Genomic DNA, 14,132 nt, shown 5'->3' with positions numbered 1-14,132 from the left:
GACTGTGAGACCCTGTGTGTGTGTGTGTGTGTGTGTGTTTTCACCCCACACTGAGTTGTAAAGTACTCCCCCTGGTCCTGTGAACTGCATCTTGTTGTTGAGTCAGTACTCAGAGGGGGCCTAACAGAGTAAGTAAGTGCACTACTCTGATCCCGCTAAGTTAACACTGTCACTGGAGGCAGCAGGTAAAACACACAGGGACAGAGTGTTTACTGATTACTTGTTTAATGTTTACTGTGTTTACTCTGATCAGGCCCTACACCCAAACAAGGGCACTGCGTTCATCCACCTCTGGCCTGCTCGCCTCCCTACCACTGAGGAAGTACAGTTCCTGCGCAGCCCAGTCAAAACTGTTCGCTGCTCTGGCCCCCCAATGGTGGAACAAACTCCCTCACGACGCCAGGACAGCGGAGTCAATCACCACCTTCCGGAGACACCTGAAACCCCACCTCTTTCAGGAATACCTAGGATAGGATAAAGTAATCCTTCTCACCCCCCCTTAAAAGATTTAGATGCACTATTGTAAAGTGGCTGTTCCACTGGATGTCTTAAGGTGAACGCACCAATTTGTAAGTCGCTCTGGATAAGAGCGTCTGCTAAATGACTTAAATGTAATGTAAATGTACTGTGCTTCAGGGCAAACATCTTAATAAAGTCAAAAGGAAAGCTCATTACAGTAAATCTAATGACTGATTGTTGAAATCTATTTACTGTTTGCATTATAATATTCATTTTTTGCCTCTCAATCTCCTTCCAACAGGTATGTGTAAATGTAAGTTGCAGTGATCCCTTTCCATGTACACACTTGTGTGCAGGACAGAGGGGTGAGTGACAGCTCTCTGTGGCGTGTCACGGTAACACGCTGCTCCACAGCGAGCGGCTCGTCCTCGCCAAGCGCAGCTCATCCATCAACGGGGAGGAACGCACCTCGCGGCGAGCTCAGTGGAGGGGAAAACGTAATATGTAAACAGAGTGCTGTTTGTGTAAACAAAGTTTTTTGGGGAAAAAACTCACAATGTCTAGCTCTCTTTTCTTAGTCATCCCTCTATCCTGCCTTGGTTTAAGGTCCCTGAGCTGAGGGACTGAGGGCACTTGAATCCCAACAAGATTAGTCTGGATTGGCTGGGATTTAATGTACTAATTATGGTATCCGAAATGGCAGGGAAAGAAGTGGCAAAAGTCTACACCTCCTTTGGATTTCTTTAAAAAATGTGTTAAAATGTGGGATTAAAATTGATTTAATTGTCTTTTTTTCTCAATAATCTACACAAAATACTTTGTCAAAGTGGAAGAATAGTTGTTATTTTTAAGATAAATAACAAATTTGATAACTAAAACATAGTTGTTGCATAAGTATTCAGCCCCTTTGTTTAAGCAAGCCTAAATTAGTTCAGGAGTAAAATGTCTTAACAAGTCACATAATTTACATGGAAATAATTGACATGATTTTGAACGACTAAACATGCACCTGTTAGAACTTAAGGCTCCATGGATTGATGAGGAATTTAAAAACTGTATGGTTGAAAGAGATGGGACAAAAGGAGTGGCTAAGTCTGGCTGCACATCTGACTGGCTAACTTACTGCAAAATTGAGAAATGGTGTGACTAAACTCAACAAAAATAAGCCAAAATTGTATTATGAAGCCAATATTAATGATATAAAGAATGATGGGGAAAATATTGAGTACTTTAAATGAAATTATGGTCAGAAAGACAAATTGAACTCCAACTTTCATCGAATCAGATGGCTTCTTCATCACAAAACATTTGATGTTGCCAATTATTTAAATTATTACTTCATTGGCAAAGTGGGCAAACTTAGGCAGGGAATGCCAACAATGAACAGTGAGCCATCGTATTCATGCATAAAATAACAAATAATCAAAGAAAAGCATTGCAAGTTTGAATTTTGTAAAGTTGGTTCGGGAGATGTGGAAAAATGATTGTTATTTATCAATATTGACAAACCTCCTGGCATTGACAACTTAGAGGGAAAGATACTGAGGATGGTAGCTGACTCTACAGCCACTCCTATCTGTCATATCTTTTATCTGAGCCTAGAGGAAAGTCTTTGTCCTCTGGCCTGGAGGGAAGCCAAAGTAATTCCGCTACCCAAAGAATGGTAAAGCGGCCTTTATTGATTCTAACAGCAGACCTATACGCTTGCTGCCAGCTCTTAGCAAACTGTTGGAAAAAAATCTGTTTGACCAAATAAAATGCGATTTCTCTGTAAACAAAGTAACAACAGACTTTCAGCATGCTTATAGAGAAGGGCACTCGACATGTACTGCACTGACACAAATGACTGATGACTGGTTGAAATAAATTGATAAGAAGATTGTGGATTCATAGCTATCTAATATAACTCAGAGGGTTTTCTTTAATGGAAGCTTCTCTAATGTCAAACATGTAAAGTGTGGTGTACTGCAGGGCAGCTCTCTAGGCCCTCTACTAATTTATATTTTTACCAATGACCTGCCATTGGCATTAAACAAACCATGTGTGTCCATGTATGCTGTCATGGTCAAAACATATAGATTCAATGGTTGTAAAGACGGGGAGAAGTCTGTCCGTAATAAAGAGATGCTCTGCTTTTTTGAAACTACACAAAGCAAGCCCTGCAGGCTCTATTTAAAAAAAAAATGCATCTCGATTATTGTCCTGTCATATGTTCAAGTGCTGCAAAGCAAGACCTAATTAAGATGCAGCTGGCCCAGAACAGAGCGGCACGTCTTGCTCTTCATTGTAATTAGAGGGCTGATATAAAAACTGTGCATTCCAGTCTCTCTTGGCTAAGAGTTGAGGGGAGACTGACTGCATCATTTCTTTTTATAAGAAACAATAGGTTGAAAATCACAAATGGTTTGCATAGTCAACTTACACACATCTCTGACACACACACACACTTACCCCACCAGACATGCCACCTGGGGTCTTTTCACAGTCCTCAAATCCAGAACAAATTCAAGAATGTGTACAGTATTATATAGAGCCATTATTGCATGGAATGTTTTTTTAACAGATTAAGCTACACCTCACAGCACAATGCCTCTCCCATATTTGACCTAGATAGTTTGTGTGTATGCATTGATATGTTGGCTATGTGTGCCTTTTGAAAAAAATGTACAGTGGGGCAAAAAAATATTTAGTCAGCCACCAATTGTGCAAGTTCTCCCACTTAAAAATATGAGAGAGGCCTGCAATTTTCATCATAGGTACACTTCAACTATGACAGACGAAATGAGAAAAAAAATCCGGTTAAATCACATTGTAGTTTTTATTATGAATTTATTTGCAAATTATGGTGGAAAATAAGTATTTGGTCAATAACAAAAGTTTCTCAATACTTTGTTATATACCCTTTGTTGGCAATGACAGAGGTCAAATGTTTTCTGTAAGTCTTCACAAGGTTTTCACACACTGTTGCTGGTATTTTGGCCCATTCCTCCAAGCAGATCTCCTCTAGAGCAGTGATGTTTTGGGGCTGTTGCTGGGCAACACGGACTTTCAACTCCCTCCAAAGATTTTCTATGGGGTTGAGATCTGGAGACTGGCTAGGCCAGTCCTTCGTTGCCCGGGCGGTGTGTTTGGGATCATTGTCATGCTGAAAGACCCAGCCACGTTTCATCTTCAATGCCCTTGCTGATGGAAGGAGGTTTTCACTCAAAATCTCACGATACATGGCCCCATTCATTCTTTCCTTTACACGGATCAGTCGTCCTGGTCCCTTTGCAGAAAAACAGCCCCAAAGCATGATGTTTCCACCCCCCATGTTTCACAGTAGATATGGTGTTCTTTGGATGCAACTAAGCATTCTTTGTCCTCCAAACACGACAAGTTTAGTATTTACCAAAAAGTTATATTTTGGTCTCATCTGACCATATGATATTCTCCCAATCTTCTTCTGGATCATCCAAATGCTCTCTAGTAAACTTCAGACGGGTCTGGACATGTACTGGCTTAAGCAGGGGGACACGTCTGGCACTGCAGGATTTGAGTGCCTGGCGGCGTAGTGTGTTACTGATGGTAGACTTTGTTACTTTGGTCCCAGCTCTCTGCAGGTCATTTACTAGGTCCCCCCGTGTGGTTCTGGGAATTTTGCTCACCGTTCTTGTGATCATTTTGACCCCACGGGGTGAGATCTTGCGTGGAGCCCCAGATCGAGGGAGATTATCAGTGGTCTTGTATGTCTTCCATTTCCTAATAATTGCTCCCACAGTTTATTTATTCAAACCAAGCTGCTTACCTATTGCAGATTCAGTCTTCCCAGCCTGGTGCAGGTCTACAATTTTGTTTCTGGTGTCCTTAGACAGCTCTTTGGTCTTGGCCATAGTGGAGTTTGGAGTGTGACTGCTTGAGGTTGTGGACAGGTATATTTTATACAGATAACAAGTTCAAACAGGTTCCATTAATACAGGTAACGAGTGGAGGACAGAGGAGCCTCTTAAAAAATAAGTTACAGGTCTGTGAGAGCTAGAAATCTTGCTTGTTTGTAGGTGACCAAATACATATTTTCCACCATAATTTGCAAATAAATAAATAAAAAATCCTACAATGTGATTTTCTGGATATTTTTGTCTCATTTTGTCTGACATAGTTGAAGTGTACCTATGATGAAAATTACAGGCCTCTCTCATCTTTTTAAGTGGGAGAACTTGCACAAATGGTGGCTGACTAAATACTTTTTTGCCCCACTGTATGTAGTTCTGTCTTTGAGCTGTTCTTGTCTATTAATGTTCTGTATTATGTCATCTTTTGTGTGGATCCCAGGAAGAGTAGATGCTGCTTTTGCAATAACTAATGGGGTTTCTAATAAAATACTAAAAATGACCCTTCCTCTGTCCCGCATACATACAACATCTGTAAGGTCCCTCAGTCAAATATTGAATTTCAAGAACAGATTCAACTACAAAGACTAGGAAGCTTTTCAAAAGCCTCACAATGAACGGCAGTGATTGGTAGATGTGTAACTAAATCAGACATTGAATCTCTCTTTAAGCATAGTCAAGTTAATAATTATGGTGTGTTCGGCGAGTGGCACAACGGTCTAAGGCACTGCATCTCAGTGCTAGAGTGGTCACTACAGACCCTGGTTTGATTCTAGGCTGTATCACAACCGGCCATGATTGGGAGTCCCATAGGGCGACGCACAATTAGCCCAGCGTCATCCGGGTTAGTGTTTGGCCGGGGTAGGCCGTCATTGTAAATAAGAATTTGTTCTTAACTGACTTGCCTAGTTAAATAAAAGGTTAAATAATTTGAAAAATGAATACAAAAATGAAACCAACCAACCTCCTCTGTTATTGGGAATGGTGAGAGGTTAGCATGTCTTGGGGGTATGATCTGTGTGCCTTTGTACCTTACTCACGATTCATTCAGGACTATCCGGAATCATGGTAGCATCCACATGAATGTACAGTCGTGGCCAAATGTTTTGAGAATGACACAAATATTAATTTCCACAATGTCTGCTGCCTCAGTGTCTTTAGATATTTTTGTCAGATGTTACTATGGAATACTGAAGTATAATTACAAGCATTTCATAAGTGTCAAAGGTTTTTATTTACAATTACATGAAGGTGATGCAAAGAGTCAATATTTGCAGTGTTGACCCTTCTTTTTCAAGACCTCTGCAAATCTGCCCTGGCATGCTGTCAATTAACTTCTGGGCCATGCTGTCAATTAACTCCTGATGACAGCCTATTCTTGCATAATCAATGCTTGGAGTTTGTCTGAATTTGTGGGGTTTTGTTTGTCCACCCGCCTCTTGAGGATTGACCACAAGTTCTAAATGGGATTAAGGTCTGGGGAGTTTCCTGGCCATGGACCCAAAATATCCATGTTTTGTTCCCCGAGCCACTTAGTTGGATGGTTGGGAGAAGTTGCTCTCGGAGGATGTGTTGGTACCATTCTTTATTCATGGCTGTGTCCTTTGGCAAAATTGTGAGTGAGCCCACTCCCTTGGCTGAGAAGCAACCCCACACATGAATGGTCTTAGGATGCTTTACTGTTGCGTGACACAGGACTGATGGTAGCGCTCAACTTATCTTCTCCGGACAAGCTTTTTTCCGGATGCCCCAAACAATCGGAAAGGGGATTCATCAGAGAAAATGACTTTATCCCAGTCCTCAGCAGTCAAATCCCTGTACCCTTTGCAGCATATCAGTTTGTCCCTGATGTTTTTCCTGGAGAGAAGTGGCTTCGTTGCTTCCCTTCTTAACACCAGGCCATCCTCAAAGTCTTCGCCTCACTGTGCGTACAGATGCGTTCACACCTGCCTGCTGCCATTCCTGAGCAAGCTCTGTACTGGTGCTGCCCCAATCCCGCAACTGAATCAACTTTAGGAGATGGTCCTGGCGCTTGCTGGACTTTCTTGGGCACCCTGAAGCCTTCTTCACTACAATTGAACCGCTCTCTTTGAAGTTCTTGATGATCCAATAAATGGTTGATTTAGGTGCAATCTTACTGGCAGCAATATCCTTGCCTGTGAAGCCCTTTTTTTTGTGCAAAGCAGTGATGGCGACACGTGTTTCCTTGCAGGTAACCATGGATGACAGAGGAAGAACAATGATTCCAAGCACCACCCTCCTTTTGAAGCTTCCAGTCTGTTATTCGAACTCAATCAGCATGACAGAGTGATCTCCAGCCTTGTCCTCGTCAACACTCACACCTGTGTTAACGAGATAATCACTGACATTATGTCAGCTGGTCCTTTTGTGGCAGGGCTGATATGCAGTGGAAATGTTTTTGGAGGATTCAGTTCATTTGCATGGCAAAGAGGGACTTTGCAATTAATTGCAATTCATCTGATCACTCGTCATAACATTCTGGAGTATTTGCAAATTGCCATCATACAAACTGAGGCAGCAGACTTTGTGAAAATTAATATTTGTGTAATTCTCAAAACTTTTGGCCACGACGGTAGAAGTGTTCAGAAACTGATAATATTCTTATTTACAATAAATGTGACTCCAAAATGACAATACATTATTTACCATTAATTTCCATTGGGCAAAATAATCTGAAATACAACCAAAACAAACTGCAAATGCATCCAACAAATGTGTAGAGTCACAAACTTGAAGTAGTCATTGTCTGCTAGAATCTTTAGGGGTGTCAATGTTACAGCCTTATTCTAAAATTTATCAAATTTACACACGATACCGCATAATGACAAAGCAAATACTGTATTTTGAAATATTTGCTAATTTATATGAATAAAAAAACGGAAATATCAGATTTACATAAGTATTCATACCCTTTAGTCAGTACTTTGTTGAAGCACATTTGGCAGCTATTACAGCCTCGAGTCTTCTTGGGCATGACACTACAAGCTTGGCACTCCTGTATTTAGGGAGTTTCTCCCATTCTTCTCTGCAAATCCTCTCAAGGAGGAATGGGGAGCGTCGCTATAACGCTATTTTTAGGTCTCTCCCGAGATGTTCGATCGGGTTAAAGTCCAGGCTCTGGCTGGGCCGCTCAAGGACATTCAGAGACTTGTCGCGAAGCCACTCCTGTGTTGTCTTGGCTATGTGCTTAGGCTTGTTGTCCTGTTGGAAGGTGAACCTTTGCCCTAGTCTGAGGTCCTGAGCAGTCTGGAGCAGGTTTCGAGTCTCATAGCAAAGGGTCTGAATACTTAAATAAGGTATTTCTGTTTTTTATTTGTAATAAATTTGCAAACATTTCAAAAAATGTGTTTTCACTTTGTCATAATGGGGTAATGCGTGTAGATTGATGAGGAAAATGTTTTATTTATAATTCATTTTAGAACTAGGCTAAAATGTGGAACAAAATGTGGAAAAAGTCAAGGGCTCTTAATACTTTCCGAATGCACTGTATGTATAAATCTATATTCCAATACCAAACTGGCACACTGCCGGAGATCCCGTTTGATCATAATGCGTGTTTATCATCCACAGTGCTGTTTGTGTTCACGCACTGTCACATAAGTCTTTGCCTGAGTCCTTAATGACACCCTATCCCCTATATCAGGCCTGGGAAATTATTTTCCATGGAGGGCCACATTAGAATATATTTTTGCCATCTCATGCCAGAATAATATTACAGGATTATACATCATGTGTATGACTGTGTTGACAGGTATATCTACTGTAAATCACTTCCAGATATGCTACTTATTTTACTTTTTTAACATGCACAGAAATAAACCACTTCCATGTTCTCCTTTTGGTAGGTATTTTAATTATTAAACATGCAATGAACTACACGGAAGAAAAAGTATACTGTGCATTCAGCACCACGGACAGAACTCGTTAATGGGTATGAACAAAAAGACAAAGAGAGAGCTCAGCATTACATTTAAACTACTCAATCAGGGTGAGGAGTGAAGTCTCCGATGGGCATTGACTAGAGCAGTGAAGTCCGGTATAGTTTCTGACATTGCTATGCGCAGGATTGCTGAGAGGTAAGAGTCAATAAGAGATGATCTGTGCCTTGAAAATAGCAGGGAGAAACGTGGATAAACGTCTTATTCCACAGTGAGAGTTTGTTGATAAGGGCGGTTTATTAGTCTATACAGTACTAGCGGTTGGGAGGTTTTACAAAATCTCACACCAACATGTAAAGAAGCAGTTAGTTTGGTAACCGAGAGACATTTACACTTTAAAGTGAAAACTCAAACCCAAAATGTGTTGTCAAGAACACGTACAGGGGCATGCAAATAATCCAAAACCACACGTCATAAATAAATATATGAAAAATATAACAGCAGGTAGCCTAGAGTTGGGCCAGTAACCGAAAGGTTGCAGAATCAAATCCCCGAGCTGACAAGGTAAAAATCTGTCGTTCTGCCTCTGAACAAGGCAGTTAACCCACTGTTCCCCGGTAGGCCGTCATTGTAAATAAGAATTTGTTCTTAACTGACTTGCCTAGTTAAATAAAGCTTAATCGAGAGATGCATGGAACCTTGTCAGTGACATTGTTTTGAAAAGCTCTCCAATCACTGCCTCAGACTGAAGATCAATGAGCTCAAGTTGCAGGTCAGTGGAAGCGTTATTCACATTGAAGGTGAAAGTAGAGGAAACCAACATGTAATTTTCCAACACTTTGAAATTCTCAAAACGACAAGAAAACTCACCGTTCAAAGCACGCAGCAGCGATGTATACTCCCGCTGGTCATCCGAGAGGGAACAGACTAGTAGTGTCGCAAGGTAGGTGAGATTGTTGGCTTCTACTTGGCGGGTCAGGAGGAGTAATTTTCCCTTGAAGGCTTTTACAAGGCTGTACATTCGATGCGCAAAAAGGCACTTTCCATTGTAGTTTGGAATTCAGTTCATTCATGGCGGCCATGATGTCCACGGTGAAGGTAAAATCAGCCAAACATTCTTTATCTTGCAGTTGAGGGAAATCCACATATTTCCCTTTAATTTGCAAAAACTCAGCAATCTCTGACTTCAGGTCCCACACCCTTTTAAGCACCTTCCCCAAACTCAGTCATCTCACGTTTGCTCTTATGAAGTTTACCACTTTAGTAACTATAATCACAACATGGCTAATTTTCTGAACACATTTACAGAGCACCTCCTGACGAATGTCCAAGCATCTGCCTCTAACCATAGGAAGCTCTTTGCCACCTTCTCCTCCCTCCTGAATCCTCCTCCCCCCCCCTCCTCCCTCTCTGCAGATGACTTCGTCAACCATTTTGAAAAGAAGGTCGACGACATCCGATCCTCGTTTGCTAAGTCAAACGACACCGCTGGTTCTGCTCACACTGCCCTACCCTGTGCTCTGACCTCTTTCTCCCCTCTCTCTCCAGATGAAATCTCGCGTCTTGTGACGGCCGGCCGCCCAACAACCTGCCCGCTTGACCCTATTCCCTCCTCTCTTCTCCAGACCATTTCCGGAGACTTTCTCCCTTACCTCACCTCGCTCATCAACTCATCCCTGACCGCTGGCTACGTCCCTTCTGTCTTCAAGAGAGCGAGAGTTGCACCCCTTCTGAAAAAACCTACACTCGATCCCTCCGATGTCAACAACTACAGACCAGTATCCCTTCTTTCTTTTCTCTCCAAAACTCTTGAACGTGCCGTCCTTGGCCAGCTCTCCCGCTATCTCTCTCAGAATGACCTTCTTGATCCAAATCAGTCAGGTTTCAAGACTAGTCATTCAACTGAGACTGCTCTTCTCTGTATCACGGAGGCCCTCCGCACTGCTAAAGCTAACTCTCTCTCCTCTGCTCTCATCCTTCTAGACCTATCGGCTGCCTTCGATACTGTGAACCATCAGATCCTCCTCTCCACCCTCTCCGAGTTGGGCATCTCCGGCGCGGCCCACGCTTGGATTGCGTCCTACCTGACAGGTCGCTCCTACCAGGTGGCGTGGCGAGAATCTGTCTCCTCACCACGCGCTCTCACCACTGGCGTCCCCAGGGCTCTGTTCTAGGCCCTCTCCTATTCTCGCTATACACCAAGTCACTTGGCTCTGTCATAACCTCACATGGTCTCTCCTATCATTGCTATGCAGACGACACACAATTAATCTTCTCCTTTCCCCCTTCTGATGACCAGGTGGCGAATCGCATCTCTGCATGTCTGGCAGACATATCAGTGTGGATGACGGATCACCACCTCAAGCTGAACCTCGGCAAGACGGAGCTGCTCTTCCTCCCGGGGAAGGACTGCCCGTTCCATGATCTCGCCATCACGGTTGACAACTCCATTGTGTCCTCCTCCCAGAGCGCTAAGAACCTTGGCGTGATCCTGGACAACACCCTGTCGTTCTCAACTAACATCAAGGCGGTGGCCCGTTCTTGTAGGTTCATGCTCTACAACATCCGCAGAGTACGACCCTGCCTCACACAGGAAGCGGCGCAGGTCCTAATCCAGGCACTTGTCATCTCCCGTCTGGATTACTGCAACTCGCTGTTGGCTGGGCTCCCTGCCTGTGCCATTAAACCCCTACAACTCATCCAGAACGCCGCAGCCGGTCTGGTGTTCAACCTTCCCAAGTTCTCTCACGTCACCCCGCTCCTCCGCTCTCTCCACTGGCTTCCAGTTGAAGCTCGCATCCGCTACAAGACCATGATGCTTGCCTACGGAGCTGTGAGGGGAACGGCACCTCAGTACCTCCAGGCTCTGATCAGGCCCTACACCCAAACAAGGGCACTGCGTTCATCCACCTCTGGCCTGCTCGCCTCCCTACCACTGAGGAAGTACAGTTCCCGCGCAGCCCAGTCAAAACTGTTCGCTGCTCTGGCCCCCCAATGGTGGAACAAACTCCCCCACGACGCCAGGACAGCGGAGTCAATCACCACCTTCCGGAGACACCTGAAACCCCACCTCTTTCAGGAATACCTAGGATAGGATAAAGTAATCCTTCTCACCCCCCTAAAAGATTTAGATGCACTATTGTAAAGTGGCTGTTCCACTGGATGTCTTAAGGTGAACGCACCAATTTGTAAGTCGCTCTGGATAAGAGCGTCTGCTAAATGACTTAAATGTAAATGTAATGTAAATGAATAATGCAATGCAGGAAAAACAATTCTGATCTGGGTTCAGCACAGCTACTTGATCTTTTATCCTTTTCAAAAGGCCAACGTTTTTTCCTGTCAAGTTTGGGCACCCATCAGTGGTCACACTGGGTAACTTTTCAAAACTCAGTCCCACTTACTCACACTTATTATCCTCCTCCAATAAATATTTACCTGTGGTTGTGCTCTTCATTGACTGCACTGAAGCAAGCTCCTCTGTAATGACTAAGCCTGGGGTTATGCCTCAAGAGAATATCAACAACTGCGCCGGGTCATGTGCATCACTGCTCTCATCCAGGGACAAGGAGAAATACTTTACCTTGTCTTTCATTGTTGTTCCATATTCTCTGCGATGTCCTCAATGCGCCGTGTCACTGTGTCTGGACAGGGAAACATTTCAAACAACTATTTTGTGTTGGGGCAAAGTATTGCTGGTGTGATGAAACAAAAATAGAACTGTTTGGCCATAATGACCATCGTTATGTTTGGAGGAAAAAGGTGGAGGCCTGCAAGCTGAAGTACACCATCCCAACCGTGAAGCACGGGGGTGGCAGCATCATGTTGTGGGGGTGTTTTGCTACAAGAGGGACTGGTGCACTTCACAAAATAGATGGCTTCATGGGGAAGGAAAATGATGTGGATATATTGAAGCAACATCTCAAGACATCAGGAAGTTAAAGCTTGGTCGCAAATGGGTCTTCCAAATGGGCAATGACCCCAAGCATACTTCCAAAGTTCCAAGGCAAAATGGCTTAAGGACAACAAAGTCAAGGTATTGGAGTGGCCATCACAAAGCCCTGACCTCAATCCTATAGAAAATGTGTGGGCAGAACTGAAAAAGCGTGTGCGAGCAAGGAGACCTGACTCAGTTACAACACCATAGGAAGAGTAGCTGCTGCTTTGGGGATCCATAATACATAGAAATCTCTAGCTTTTTGCTAGACCGGGTTTTTAATCAGAAAAGGAATCCCGCAAGGCTCCCTTCTCTCCCCGCTTCGGTTTCCCAAGGCATGCTGAGACAGACACAAAGTAAACCTATCAAGGCGTACTAAGTGAATAATTGGAAGCAATGCCTTGTTCCCCGCCAACTTTTTAATTGTATTTTTTAAGTTCACCATCAGTTGTGTGTGAAGACTAAACAAGCTAATGTAAAACATTTCCTGCGAATGCTTTTTTCAGGACTCCAATATGAAAGAAGCATGTTCTAATTATTAACTGGGCTAACACATCAAGTAAGAGAGCATTGAATGAACCTAATAATCAAAACATTCACTATATATACAAAAGTATGTGAACACCCCTTCAAATGAATGGATTCGGCTACTTCAGCCACACCCGTTACTGACATGTATATCAAATCGAGCACACAGCCATGAAATCTCCATAGACAAACATTTCAGTAGAATGGCATTACTCATTGCTCAGTGACTTTCAACGTGGCACCGTCATAGGATGCCACCTTTCCAACAAGTCAGTTCGTAAAATGTATGCCCTGCTATAGCTGCCCCGATCAACTGTAAGTGCTGTTATTGTGAAATGGAAAAGTCTAGGCGCAAAGTGGAAAATCGTCTGTCCTTGGTTGCAACACTCACTACCGAGTTCCAAACTGCTCTGGAAGCAAAGTCAGCACAATAACTGTGTGTCGGGAGCTTCATTAAATAGGTTTCCATGACCGAGCAGCAGCACACAAGCCTAAGATGACCATGCGCAATGCCAAGCGTCGGCTGGAGCGGTGTAACGCTCACTGCCATTGGACTCTGGAGCAGTGGAAATGCGTTCACTGAAGTGATGAATAACGCTTCACCATCTGGCTTTGGCAGATGTGGATGCTAGGAGAACACTACCTGCCTGAATGCATATTGCTAACTGTAAAGTTTGGTGAAGCACAAATAATGGTCTGGGGCAATTTTTCATGGTTCAGAATTGGCCCCTTCGCTCCAGTGAAGGGAAATTGTAACACTACAACATTCTAGATGATTCTGTGCTTCCAACTTTGTGGCCACAGTTTGGGGAAGGCCCTTTCCTGTTTTAGCATGCCTTCGTGCACAAAGTGAGGTCCATACAGAAATGGTTTGTCGAGATCGGTGTAGAATAATTAGACTGTACTGCACAGAGCCCTGACCTCAACCCCATCGAACACCTATGGGATGAATTGGAACGCCGACTTTGAGCCAGTGCCCAACCTAATAAATGCTTGTGGCTGAACGAAAGCAAGTCCCTGCAGCAATGTTCCAACATCTAGTGGAAAGCCTTCCCATAGGAGTAGAGGCTGTTAGAGCAGCAAAGAGGGGACCAACTCCATATTAATGCCCATGATTTTTGAATGAGATGTTCGACTAGCAGGTGTCCACATACTCTTGGTCATGTAGTGTATGATGATTGAAAGACCGGAGAGTGAACACGGTCATTAATCAGGATGTACAAAACAAATTTATTAGGCCTCATCAGATATTAATTCCAAAGTGAGGTATTGAGAAAAAAAGGTATTTAACACAGAAGAATTTGAGTCAATTATGAATATTCTGACCCCTCGTGTTTAATCAATCATACTTCCTATAATATACAGCAGTGTTTCCCAACTCCGGTCCTTGAGTACCCCCAACAGCACATCTTTTTGTTTTGGCCCCGGACAAGCACATGTCAA

At 43.3% G+C, this 14,132-nt stretch overlaps 1 protein-coding gene across 1 annotated transcript in view; it reads right to left on the bottom strand.

Annotated features, from left to right (window-relative positions):
* Window positions 1–14,132, bottom strand: part of LOC115130837 (GPI ethanolamine phosphate transferase 2-like) — a 118,571-nt gene that overhangs the window by 37,101 nt on the left and 67,338 nt on the right. The gene's annotated exons all lie outside the window — the stretch shown is intronic.

Source organism: Oncorhynchus nerka, linkage group LG6, assembly GCF_034236695.1.
Source record: "Oncorhynchus nerka isolate Pitt River linkage group LG6, Oner_Uvic_2.0, whole genome shotgun sequence".
Taxonomy (NCBI): Eukaryota; Metazoa; Chordata; class Actinopteri; order Salmoniformes; family Salmonidae; genus Oncorhynchus; species Oncorhynchus nerka.
Note: the sequence above shows the minus strand (reverse complement) of the source record. Positions and strands in the feature narration are given on the sequence as shown.